At 36.3% G+C, this 14,053-nt stretch overlaps 1 pseudogene; it reads right to left on the bottom strand.

Moving 5' to 3' along the window:
- Positions 1-400: 400 nt before the first annotated feature.
- On the bottom strand, positions 401-13,322 carry LOC107764296 (thylakoid lumenal 15 kDa protein 1, chloroplastic-like; annotated as a pseudogene).
- Positions 13,323-14,053: the final 731 nt, after the last annotated feature.

The raw sequence follows: 14,053 nt of genomic DNA, 5'->3' as shown, positions 1-14,053 counted from the left end.
TTTGTTTCTTTATCAAAAAAAAATCATCTTATGAACAAATACGAACCATTTTTTAATCTCTGCAAAAAGTCAAAAGAGACATTTCCTTTGAGTTGGAAGAACCAGTCTGTAGATAGAAATGGGGAGGAATCCTACATTAGTCAAATAATGAAAACATAATGATGCTAATCGAAGTTCTGATGAGTTAATAATGTATGAGATGCCGAGATAATTGGATAAAGTAATATATCAGGCCATTGGAACTAGTACTCAGCATACTATATTTGGCGAGGAAAACTGAAAGTAGGTTTCAATTTTTTTTATCTCAACTGTGTTAAAGTACTTATTTATTAATCACAACCAGAAGTGCGGAGGTAAATTAGGTGGTTAAAGATGTCAAACTACTAATGCAACAATTTGATATGTAAATACCAGTTACCACATTCATAATCGAGGCAATGCTGGAAGAGGAGAATACCCGATAAGAGGTAACTTTGATGTTTTATGTGGAACCATGAGGTTCAAAAGCCAGAATCATATATAGGAATAAATAGGGAGTAATTAATCCATGAATGATTAACAGCTTACACTACTAGATTCTGAAATCTGCAGGCTATTTGCAGAACAATGTGTCTCGTGTTGCATTACCAGTTACTGGATTCACCCTGCAGACGAATAATGTTTTGTGTATATGGTAAGTATGGAACTGGACCGAGATACTGTAAACATATAGACTTTGAAAGGAACCTTTACCCGTCAGCAATCTTGCAAAGGTATTCCCGTTGATCGTCTCTTAAAGGAACATCCGTGAAGTCTGAATATATACGAGGAAGATCAAGGAATCAGTATGAATAACCAATAAATAGTAATCCCATAGGATGTTTACAGCAAATTTAACAGTGCACACGATATCTTTGTCATTGTATTCCTTCAAAACGTTCTACAAATTAATTTTCATCTACACCAAGCATGCAAGCAAAGGTTCGGTACTGACCATTTTCATCAACCGACAGTAAGAGAAATGAATTCAGTGTCGATTTCCATTAGTAAAGGGAAGAAGCTTGGCAAATAGAAATTACATGAACCGACATCTGCTCTTTAACAAAAATGAGGGGACAATTTGTATTATTGGAAAATAGACTCACCGCGTGGGTCTATTAAATAGCGACACATGTCAGCAAAGTTATGAGAAAAGTGAAGAATAACATATAAAGATGACATGTGAAATACCCTCGGGACCGAGCATACTCGTACTGTGTATGTTAGTCTCGGAACTGATCATCATAGAATAGTCCCAGATCAGGCACGAAGTCCCAACGGGAGAAAGCATAACATTTGACAACGAGAATGCAGATGGCTTGTTCATACCACACAATGATGCATTGGTAATTTCCTTACTTGTTCATGACACTAATGTAAATCGAATTTTGATTGATCCAGGTAGCTCAATATAGACCATCCTGCTATGAGTGGTCGAAGCAATGCAAGTAGTGGATCGAATCATACCAAAGGCCCGATCTCTATCCTCATTCGACAATTCAAGTGTAATTACCAAAGTAGTGAAAATTGCGGATATTTTCACCAAGCCGCTGAAGATTGAGCTCTTTCAAAAGCTAAGGATGGCTCTTGGAGTGATGAAACAAGTTTAAGGGGGATGTTGAAATGTGAACAATATAAACTTGTTTCCATTTGTTTACATTAGTTCATGAACTAGAATATTAATCTAGTACATGTATTAGAGTATGAATACATTGATGTACTTTGGAAGATACAATGTCTAGTAGCGTCATCCATGTACCTTGAAAGATGTGAGGTATGGACTTAGCTATTATGTTTACATGTAGCGTAGGCTAGATACATGAAAGATTTCTCCTATAAATAGTCATGTATTCTTAGCCATTTGGAGCAAGTCAAGTTGAATAGAAATCATCATTTCCTCCGCTTTCTTCTTTGTGAGTGTTGAGTGTTCTTTTGTGTTATCTTGCTTTCTCAAATTTTCTAACACTTTCGCAACAAGAGCGGTAAAGGACACTAGTTTTCAAGTGGTGGAAGCCGACATGGTCTATAACATAATTTTAGAATTCATGAGATGGATGCGGACTTTGAACGTTGCATCAAGTTATTAAATTTTCATCACAATGGGGAAGTCAACAGATTAGGGGAGATCAACGAGCAACCAGAGAAACAAATTCGGTGGCTATTGCTAGCAGCTTAACCAATACTGACAAGGTAAAATAGCAATTACAGCACTAAGCTAAGGAGACAACTGAGCCCTCAGCAGCCACGATATCAGACACGAGAAGTGAAGTAGATATAGATAGGAGGATGGATGTGATCAAGAAACCAGAAGAGAATGACACAATTAAAATAACATCGGAGGAGCTCGAAGCTGTTATCTTATTCAATCACTGGCCTCGAGAGAAAAGTCTACATTGGAACAAATCTCAACCTGAAGATAAAACATAAGTTAATTGAATTTTTACGAGCTAACTCTGATTTCTTTGCTTGGTCGCATTCAGATATGACAGATATCCCACCGGAGGTTTAGGCAATCACAATTTTATTAGATTTAAATCCATAAGAAATCCTAGGTTTACCGGTAGTACTAGGACTATTTTTGTGTTATCTTATTCATGATTCTTTACTATTACATGTTGTGTCATTCGTGCACGTTACCTTAATGTATTGTTGTTACTATTGTTTGCTACTTGTTGCCTTATCTCCATTGTGCCTTGAGCCGAGGGTCTATCGGAAACAACCTCCCTATCTCTATAAGGTAGGGGTAAGGTCTGCGTACACATTAGCCTCCCCAGATCCCATTTATGAGAACATACTAGGTTCGTTGTTGTTGTAAATCCATAAGAAATTTGGATTTAATCTTAAATTAAATACATTTTGGATCTATATAAAAGTTATGGGGTAATATAATTGGATCAATTATATAAGTCCAATATATATGGATTAAATAAATAATTCTTAATCCATTGGGCTAGCTCATTTAGTTGGGCTACAGATGATGAGGACACTTCTTTAAGCCTAGAGGCGGACTCAGTATTTGAGTACAGTGGGGGCATCACTGTATGCTAATTACTAACGATAAAATTCGACGTGAAACTCTTTTAAAACTTAATGATTATGATGACTTATCATCCAAATATAAACAAATTAAAATTCTAAAGGAAAAAAAAAGCACCTAACAGAGAGATTTCTTCGCAAAATGGGTGCTATAAAAAGGGAAGGTATTTGATTAAGCATGTCTCACACTTTAAAATTTCTAGTTTTAATTAAAGAAGGGCTTAGTGATCAAAATGGCGTTCAAACTTTAAATTATCAAAAACTTACTAAAGAAATCAATATTAAGGGCATGTTAATAATCAATTTGAGGGTTTTAATTTTAAGGGAGGAATTTGAAAAAGAAAAATTAATTAAGTAGACTATTATGTGTTAGTGCTAAACTACAATTAAATTCCAAAAAAATATAAAAGTAAAAAATAAAGTAATTTGCTAAGTATAAATTACCTTGTATTCAAAGAATTAAAATATAAAATAGAAGAAAAGGTAAGAACTAAAATAGAGAGGAGGAGAAAAGCGGAAGTTCGTTTCGATCGCACGTCCATCAAGCTAAGCAGGGAACTTTAGCGCACAACACCACTTCTCCCGTACAACATTTTGTATTTGGGGGCACAAGCAAAATATTTAAGAGGTCCCATATATATATGTACGTATATATAACATATATATACGGGATTTTTGCCGAGGCTAGTGGGGTCCCGTGACCCCTTAACCCACAAGGTGGGTCCGCCTCTGGTTAAGCCCAAGATGCCATCTTCCCAGAGGCTCAGTTTGGTGCCACGTGTCAAAATGACAAGGAATGTCAAGTCACATTAAAAGGCCAATGAAACCGCGCCACATGTGCAAGTGACATGTTCTTGCCAATCAAATACGGCCTTGTCACTATTCAATCTGATTGGTCGGAAAGAGTTTGTTCTCATCACAACTCTTCCCTCCTACAACTATAAATAGGGATCTTCATAACTCAGAAAAGTAACCAGAAGTTATAACAAGCAGACACAAGGGAGCTCGTAGATCAAAGGCCACAATTCTCTGCAAATTGCAAGTGTTCAAGCATTGAAGCACTTCAACAAAAATCAAGTATTCAAGATCAAGAACGAAATCAAACCAAATACAAGGCGTTCAAGATCAAGATTACTTGTTCGTGATAAAATTTGTGGCAACAATCAAAGCGTTCGCGACGGATAAATCAAATTCAAATTCAAGATCAACCTCAAAGGCCCTTGAATTTATATTGGAAAAGTAGAATTAAAGGAATCATATAGATTATAACACTCAAATCACTTGAAATCAAATACTACGATTGTTGCAATATTTTTTGGTCTTGATTTTATTTTCTCGATGCAATTTATTGTCAACAGTAATGACTCACAAAATTAATGAGAACCCATTACACCATCCGATAAAGCAAAAGAAGAGGAAACAAGGCGCCTTCAAGAATCAGGTGATAAAAGAAGTAGTAAGTAAGTTATTAAAAATCGGGTCTATATGCGAAGTTAAATATCCTGATTGGCTAGCAAATACTGTTGTCGTACCAAAAAAAGAATGGTAAATGGTTGTAAATTATACTGATTTGAACAAAGTATGTACTAAAGATTCCTTTTCTTTGCCATATATTGATCAATTAATTGACTCTACTGTCGGTTTGAGTTTTTTTAGATGCTTATTCTGGATATAATCAAATTAAAATGTATCTCGAAGACGAGGAAAAAACTTCCTTCATTCGGACAGGGGGTCTTACTATTAAAAACGCTGGAGTTGCATATCAAAGATTGGTAACCAAAATGTTCCAAGAACATTTAAGGAAAACTATGGAGGTATACATTGATGACATGCTGGTAAAATCAACACAAGCAGAATATCATCTCGAGCATTAGAAAGAAGCATTTGCAATTCTTCGACGATACAACATGAAGTTGAACCTAGAGAAATGTGTATTTGGTGTCGCATCAGGTAAAGTTCTAGGTTTTCTTGTTTCTAATAGGGGTTCGAAGTAAATCCAGCTCAAATCAAAGTTTTTGAAGAAATTCGGGATGTAGTTACAAGCAAAAAGAAGTACAAAGTCTAACATGAAGAATAACAGCTTTGGGAAGATTTATATCTAGTCCTCTAAGAGATACTTTAGGTTTTTCTTATTGCTGAAAAAGCAAAACAAGTTTGGGGGACAGATGAATGTCAACAAGCATTGAAGGATTTAAAAGTTTATCTATCAAAACCACCTTCGCTCTCAAAGCCGAAAGAGGGGGAAAAGTTGCTTGTTTACCTTGCCGTATATGAAGTTTCAATGAGTGCAATTTTGGTTAGAAAAGAAAAAGACACGCAATTCCCTATCTATTATGTTAATAGAGCATTATTAGAAGTTGAGACAAGATATTTGCACCTAGAAAAATTAGCCTTGGCATTAATAATGGCATCAGGACAATTACGACCCTATTTTCAATGTCACCCAATCTATGTTATACCGACTTTTCCATTGCACAATATTTTACATAAGCATGAGTTATAAGGAAGATTAGCTAAATAGGCATAGAACTTAGCGAATATGATACTATTTATCAACCACGTACTTCCATAAAGTCACATGTACTAGCAGATTTTAGCTCGAACCTAATTCCCGAAGCTAAAAAAGAGTGTCACTTCCGGAGTCCAATCTGGGGACTTGGATCTTATACACGGATGGATCCTCTAACATAAAGGGAGCAGGTTTGTGTATTGTCTTACTTGCACCTACCGGAGAAATCTTAGATAAGCGATAAGATGTTACCTTATTACTAATAATAGAGCCGAGTATGAAGCAGTGGTTACAGGTTTGGAACTCGCAAGAGATATGGGAATCGAGCCGCTCGAAATTAAAAGTGACTTAGCTGGTGGTAAACCAAATGCAAAGGAATTATGTAGCGCAAGAGGCACGGATGCACGGTACCTAGAAAAGGTACGGGAGTGATTACATCATTTCTGAGAATGGAAAGCTATTCAAATTCCAAGGGAGGAAAATGCAGAAGCAGATACATTAACAAACCTTGGATCTGTAGAAGATATAACCAACTCTGAAAATGCAATAGTGGTGCATATATTCCATTCAACGCTCGATCAAACAAAAAGCAAGGAAATTTTACTAGTTTTACAAAGGATTGGCGAAATAAATTTGTAAATTACTTGCAGCATGGGATATTACGTGGGGATAAGAAACAATCTCCAAGGTTACGAACACAAGCTGCTCGCTATTGTTTAGTGGAAGGGAACTGATATCGAAAAATGTTTAGTGGTCCTTTGGCTAAATGTCTTGGTCTTGTCAAACTGAATGTGTTATGCGAGAAATGCACGAACAACGTCGTGGTAATCACGTAGGGGTTAAATCAATGATAAAAACACTGATCAGAGTCTAATATTATTGGACATGAACGGAGGAAGAGGCGGAAAGTTTTGTAGAAAGATGTGATAAGTGCCAACGATACGCGAATCAAGTACATCAACCAGCGGGGCCATTGCATTTTGTACTCGCTCCGTGGCCGTTTACGAAATGGAGGATGAATATCGTAGGTCCATTGGCGCAAGCGCTAGGAAAGGTAAGGTTCTTGTTGATTTTGACTGACTATTTTCTAATCGGGTGGACGCATGTGCCTTTAAACAAGTAGGAGAAAAAGAGGTCATAGACTTCATTTGGAGCAAAATAATTTACCGATTTGAAATACCTAAGGAAATCACGTGTGACAACGATCCACGGTTTGTAGGATAAAAAACAACTGAATTTTTTGAAAGTTGGAACATCAAGAGAATAACTCCATCACCATATCATTCCGGAGCCAGCGGACAAACGGAGTCGACAAACAAAATAATTATAAACACTTTGAAGAAGCGCTTGGAAGCAGCTAAAGGCAAATGGCCATAAGTGTTACCGAGAGTGTTATGAGCATATAAAATCACGACAAAAACAAGTACGGTAGAAACTCCTTTCTCACTTGTTTACGGTACTGAAGCTTTAATTCTAGTCCTAACCGAAGCTATTGTGGAGGGAAGATCGTCGACTATAATAGTGCGACGAGGAGAAGCAATAAGAGCGGTAGAAGCAGATGATTTAGAAGCCATGGAAGATATGAAGAAAGGAAGTTGAAGGCAAGAATGAAGAGCAAAGAAGGATTTTAAGAAAAAGACAAAGACGAAAGAAAGTAGATGGAAGATTATGAGGGTTTGCGGTTCCGTATTTATATGGGAAAGATATGTCATCATAAACCGTCATCATAGGACTGTCATATCAAATTGACAGAGCCGTATGTGCCTAGAAAACCGCTGCAAACTTCAGAACCAATCGTAACAAGACACATGTCTCGAGCATTAAATGGAAGGAGCGCATGTCTCTTCACTTCAGCAGCACGTCATAATTATCTCGGGAAGAGGCGGCAAAACATTCCCGCCATAAATAAACTCTCTACTTCCCGAATATTCAATAGATAATATCCAGAAAGTGGGGGGAGGGGGGGTGGAACTACTTGTATTAGTGAAAATAGACGCACCACGTGGACTTATTATGTGATGACAGATGTCATTGAAGTTATTACGACAAATAAGAATGATGTGTAGAGAAGATGTGTGCAATACCCTAGGGGTCGTTCACTGCTACGAGTATGAAAAGAAACAATCATTCCCTGATTACACGGGATTTGTCATCACTACCTCAACCGCTACTAATCAATCACATAACAAACAATTAATGTGATAAATGACATTAACAGACAAGAGCTAAACAAGGCCAAAAGTTATGAAAGAAAGTACTATTTACACCACTTTTCCATATCTTGTATCATCATCGAGAAATACTCAATTACTTTCTCTCAATTATATTGCTCAAAAAGCTCTATTGTTAAAAATGCATCTTTGTGTTCATTCAGCAGAAGGGCTACATTCATCAATAAGATTTTTATTACTTTTCGTCTTTCAATTTGTACTATTTTTATATCTGTTCCTTTTTCTTATCGTTCATATTTGGAAAAGTGAATTAAATCGATTGTTAGTAACCAAAATATTTATTTAATTGCTTTGACCTTAAAATTCATTTTTAGGTTAAACACATCCGCATTGGCACGTCAAATAAAACAGCTGGCAGATTGGTTTTATTTGAAGAATATATTCTTCAACCATAGAAGACAAAGTTTACCTTTTTCTTTCTTTTGGGAAAGAATCAACTCAATGCTAAGGATAAGAATCAGCAACTTTCTTCAGCTTGCATGGCAGTGTTCAAATTCACGGTAAAAATTCATTGAATGGGTACTTAAAGTTCAGAAGATGAATAAGATACTGAGAAAATTTTCATGTTGAAGGTGGAACAGAGAGAAATCGCCACACCCAAACTGACACATTACTGTGCAGTTTTTTTTCCGCTATATCTTCTTAGCTAGTCCAATTCCGTAAATATTTCTCCAAACTTTGCCAAATACAGCAGCAGCTCTCCGATTTTAATAAACCAGTGTATTCTTCTACTCTTTCCTATTATGCATAATTTTTTGTGTTTTTTAGATTGTTGCCTGACTGCGTTCTTGTGCAATAACTACCACCCAGGGCATCTTGGTGTACTTCAGTATAGAAGAAAACCAAATGAATAGTCTTTTGCTGTTTCCTCTTACAATGGTTAAAAACTACTGGCTTAGACAACAACACGTGGTAATTGGTAAATCCAAACAACAAAAAAGATCAGCGAAGCACCCAATTCAATGTATGAAGGAACCAAGAAATCTCTAGTCATTTACTAAGTAATTACATGCATTATTCAAAAAATACACTTATCTTCTTTAAGCTACTCATTTAGGTTCCAAATATTATTCATTTTGACAAATTGATTTATTTCAAAAAATACAGCAGCAGCTCTCCGATTTTAATAAACCAGTGTATTCTTCTACTCTTTCCTATTATGCATAATTTTTTGTGTTTTTTAGATAGTTGCCTGACTGCGTTCTTGTGCAATAACTACCACCCAGGGCATCTTGGTGTACTTCAGTATAGAAGAAAACCAAATGAATAGTCTTGCTGTTTCCTCTTACCTGCCCCTTCTATATTGGACCCCTTGAAAGATGTATTGCCAGTTGTAAGTGCTCCTTCCAGGTTAGCATTGCTTAAATTCACCTGCACCATAGAGGTAGGTAGTCACAACAACAGCAGCAATTCCAGCAGTGCACAAACATGAACAAGGTTTATCTATTTTTTGAACTAGAGGATATGTCAATTCAGTTTCATTAGACACCAGGGCGGTTCATTTAGTTTCACTAAACTAGAGAGAGGTCTAATTCAGTGACGGAGGCGGAATTTTCACTAAGAGGAGACAAAAAATAAAAGAAGTAAACAGGCAAAGAAGTCAAGGGGATTCAACATCAAATATATACAAATAAAAAAAGATTGAACCATATATAAACAGTGTAATTTTTCAGCGAACGTTCCATCCCCTAGTTCCACCCCTGGTCTGATTAATCACCTAAGATTAACAGTAAATATTGACATATCTGATGTTAAGCACTGGGCTTTATCATATGAATTAAGAAAGCCAGTGGTCAGTAAGATTTATCTAACACACATGTAGGCTATGCATTCAACAATTCCATGATTGTGATTTTTCCACTAATCAGAGATAAGTCTTCATCAGAGATTACAATACAGAGATAAGCATGTCAGAATTCAGATTTGGAGCATAAAGTACAAAGTGCCAGATGCACTAATTGCAAAGAGACCCTCTCTTGACCAGGTTTTCCCATTGGCTTTGACTGACAAAACCTTTTATTTTATCTGGATTAGGTGGCAAAACTGTCTGTATCAATCCGGAAAGAAAGATTGAGGGGTCAGACAGGGCTACGACTTTCATTGAGTGTAGGATCAAGACTACAAATGGAACAGAATCTGTTGGTAGATCCACATTTTCGTCCACCTATATAAGAGATTTCTTTGTGCTGGGTTGTGAGCCACGTGGAGCGTTAAAGAATGAGATCCTTTGCCTTTGCCTTGGAAATTAGGAATGGTGAGAAAGGCTTACTGTTGGTTTGACACCCTCAAAGAAGATTGGGAACACCAGGCTGCAGTCAGTCAGGTCAGTCAAGGAGAGATTAGGTCAAGGGATTTAAGATAGAAGTTCCATCAATCAAAGGAAAAAGGATGCTCCGGGAAAGAAGGAAACAAAGATATCCAAAAAAATAGGCCTTGAAGGAAGGCATGAATGAGAGAGAACCGGTCTAAGGGCTGAAAAGATATGTTGCGTCACCTTCCTAAGCCCTTACTCCTTTTCCTTGTGTGATCCACAAAAATAGGACACTTCGGTGCCACTCTTGATTTTTTGACCGCACTTGCCCCATGGTTTAACAAGTTTTGACCATTGCTTGCCTTACGGGCAACACTTTTAAGTTTTGATCTTAAAGGTTTGCCCATGGGGCAAACCGTGGTCAAAAAATCAAGACCATCCATTTTCAAGGTCATTGGTAGGGATGGCAAGCGGTGAGGTGCGGTATGGTCTTTATAAACCCACAAAATTTCAACCCGCCCCGCACCGCATGGCATTTCCAACCGCATCCATCCGCCCCGCCCCACTTCAGTTCTTTTTATTTTTTGGTTAATTTTATTTCCTTTTAATTTTTTTGGCTAAAAGTTTTCATGTCAATTAAGAATTTACGTGGATGTAACTGCTTTGCTTAGTTTCTCCAATATATTGCATAGGATTAAAAGTACACAAAGTCTAAAAATAATAGTAAGGTTATTTAGAAATTAAATGCATTTAAAAAATATTTTGTAGTAAAATTATATAAAAGTAGTAAGTAAACATGAAACTAATTCCTATATAAAAACTTGAGTGGCTTCCGTACTCCATTATAGATTAGATTCAGCACATCATGTAATAAGGCACTGATAATCTGTGTAAATTTTTTGCTACGAATTACTTATTAAAAAAATTACGAATTAGGCTAATAAATTTAGGATTGTTTATTATGTTATCCAGAAAACCTTTCTAATGCAAACAAACATACTATGACAGGAACACTGAAACTTAATATCTCAAAAGTAGACCGAAGACATCACTAAAGGTTATAATTTTGTGAAATATTTAAGCTCTAACCCGCACCCGCACAAAATTTAAATTTGTTTATTTCAACCCGCCCAGCCCCGCACCGCCCCGCATATGTCTAAACCCACTCCACCCTGCCCAATGCCATCCCTAGTCATTGGGTGTAATTTCCTGCTTTTTTCCTTTTGCACGCCTTGTCGAAGTAGAAGATGTGCCAGTAGTTCAAAAGTACTTTCTTAAAATGACGAATCACTTCTCACTAACAGGGCATTCTGTGCAGTGCTAAGCCTGCCATTCCGGGAACCTAAAGTCTTCAACATAAAAATCATCCAAATCAAGTAGGACTAACAATCTATTAATTTCCCCGTCTACCTAAGTCTGCAAAGTGGCAAGCAGTTACAAGGACACCTATCCTAGGTCTGTGTTGATGCAGCTATTTTTCTCTCCACCAAAGCCAAAGGGACAACACTAACATATTGATCATGGAATCAATAAATGAGCCGCTCACCTTTGTCACATTTGCTAAGGAGAAGTCAGCCCCTCTAAGATCAGCATCTGAAAGATCAGCCCCTGGCCATATAAAGGGAATATTACATAATGGATAAACAATAACGTTAACATAACATTTTACTGAAATAACGATATTTAGGTGAAAAATCAAGAGCCTTAAGTTTCAGGAAGCACCAACACCAAGTCATGACCAGCCTTTTACGAGAAATTTGAACTTATATAACATCCTTCCTTTCATTTCATATAGCATCACTGTTTAAGACAGTGATTCATGCTGTTACAGAATATAAAGTGAATTATATAATCAGGAACATGGATGCACTGAATGAAGCCTGGATTTCATAATAAAGATTCAAATTAGTACAAGGATTACTTTCTTTATTTCCTATATGGTCCTGAAAAAAGTGTTGTTTAAAATAAGAAGATGAATGGGATGATGGTAATGATACATTTCACAATTGCATAGAAATTGCAGATTTTCTTTTTAAAAAGGATCATCCTCTAGAATTCTCGTTTAAGGAAAAGTTTCTGCAAGTCTTGCTCTGCTACCTCAATTTATATGTTTTTATGACTCTTTCTGCTTCTCCCTAAAGGGGATTCTTATACCCCCCCCCTCCTTGTGTTTCTTCTAACATTTCACCATTTCCAGAATCTTCTTAGCTGGAGTTCCATTCGATGGTGGTTATCGTTTTCCATTTGATTCTCTATCGTCGAGGTTAGTGGGAAGAATCAGTGTGTTAAATGGGTACTAGTGCTTATTACATCAGATGGATTACTCTTTTGATGAGCAATATCAAAAAAACCGCAGATCAAATTATTACTTACATTACCAACTGCATATTTGTCCGTTACTAAACCAGGAAATGGAATGTAAAGAATGATGAACTTGCCTGTTAAATCGGCATCAAAGAAGCTAGCTCCAACTAAATTTGCACCTTTAAAATTAGCTTGCCTGAGTATTGACTGCGACAAACTCACGTAAACAACATATGCATTCTTAGTCGTACAATCAAACAGCAACTAGTAAATATCAAGATAACCTTTAAAATTCACGCGTTAATCAATAAATCATATGAAATGGTACAAGAGCAAAAAGAAAGTAGTGTGAATAAAACCACATTATTACCGTTTTAAAGTCTTGTTTGATCAAAGTTTTGCCACCCTGTAAGATCTTGGCCCCTAGTCACTCCAGCACCGTAAGGACCTCCACCCTTGATTAACACACATTATGCGTCAAACCCATATGAGAAACAAAGAAAACCCACCAATTCATTCATCAATATTTTGAGCTTGGAACAAACCAAATAAAATGGGTTGAATACCTTAAACGCTAAAGCAGGATCCGAGGCCAAGAAGAGTGAAGCAGAGAGAAGAGCTAGAAAGCTTGCTCTTGATATTGATTCACCAAAAGAAACCAATGCATTTCTCGAACTCTCAACTGAATCCAGAGAAACCTGTGATAAATTCGAGCACAATTGACTTACTTTACCTTTTAAAAGAAATTCAAGCACAATTGGCTAAGTTTTACTGGAGTGAGGACATTGAATCAATTGGGAATATTTACCTGTGGAGAGAAAGAAGAAGATTGATGGGTTAGTGGGAACGGGTTAGGACTCTGAAGTTTATTTGGATTTGGAGGGAGTTTGGTACACAAGCAGACGCTAGGAATTGCCATTTCTTGGTTGATTGCTTGATATGGAAAATGTGTGTGGCTAATCCGTATGATGTTTATCTATACTATATATATTAAGCCCACAACTAAAAAGTTAAATTACCAAATTATCCCTCTTATTAATCTAAATTCTTTACTTATTTAAATAAATAATTAAAAATAACAAATTTATTTGAAGAGGTGTTACCCTTCAGATTGTATATTGCTAATGTGACCAACCGTTCCTATTTTCTATAGTTTTCAACCGTTGCTACCGTTGGCTTAGGTATGCATGTCATGTAGCACAAGACTCGGCCTTTTCCTACCCACATGCCTGACTCTGTTTCTCTTTCCATGTGACACCCCTCAAGTCCTGGACCTTATTTGATATTGGGTCTTCGTCAATTGTCATCAAACTCGGTAATTACATTAATTGATGAAATTTTGGTTCATTTTTCTTTTCAAAAATTTTAATGAGAAAACTTACATTTGGAATCTTATCTTTCCTTCCGATCCAATTTTAACTAAGATTTTTGTACTATGTATTGACAACGTACATAAAAAAATAATATTTTTTTTTAATTATAACTTATCAGTGTTACATTTTATGTACATGGTTATCTTTAAATACCTTTTAATGCAGTAGGGACTATGCACTTTTTTCCTCCTTTGTCCGTACTTTTCTCCAATATTCTTCCTTTTCGTCTTGAGAGCTAAACAGGTATGTTTTTTTAACCATAAATACCCTACTTATAAAAATCCTTAAATAAATATATTTAATTATATGTTTGTTAACAATAGTATTTGTT

This window comes from Nicotiana tabacum, chromosome 11 (assembly GCF_000715075.1).
Source record: "Nicotiana tabacum cultivar K326 chromosome 11, ASM71507v2, whole genome shotgun sequence".
Classification (NCBI taxonomy): Eukaryota; Viridiplantae; Streptophyta; class Magnoliopsida; order Solanales; family Solanaceae; genus Nicotiana; species Nicotiana tabacum.
The sequence above is the reverse complement of the archived record's forward strand: the minus strand, read 5'-3'. Positions and strand labels throughout refer to the sequence as shown.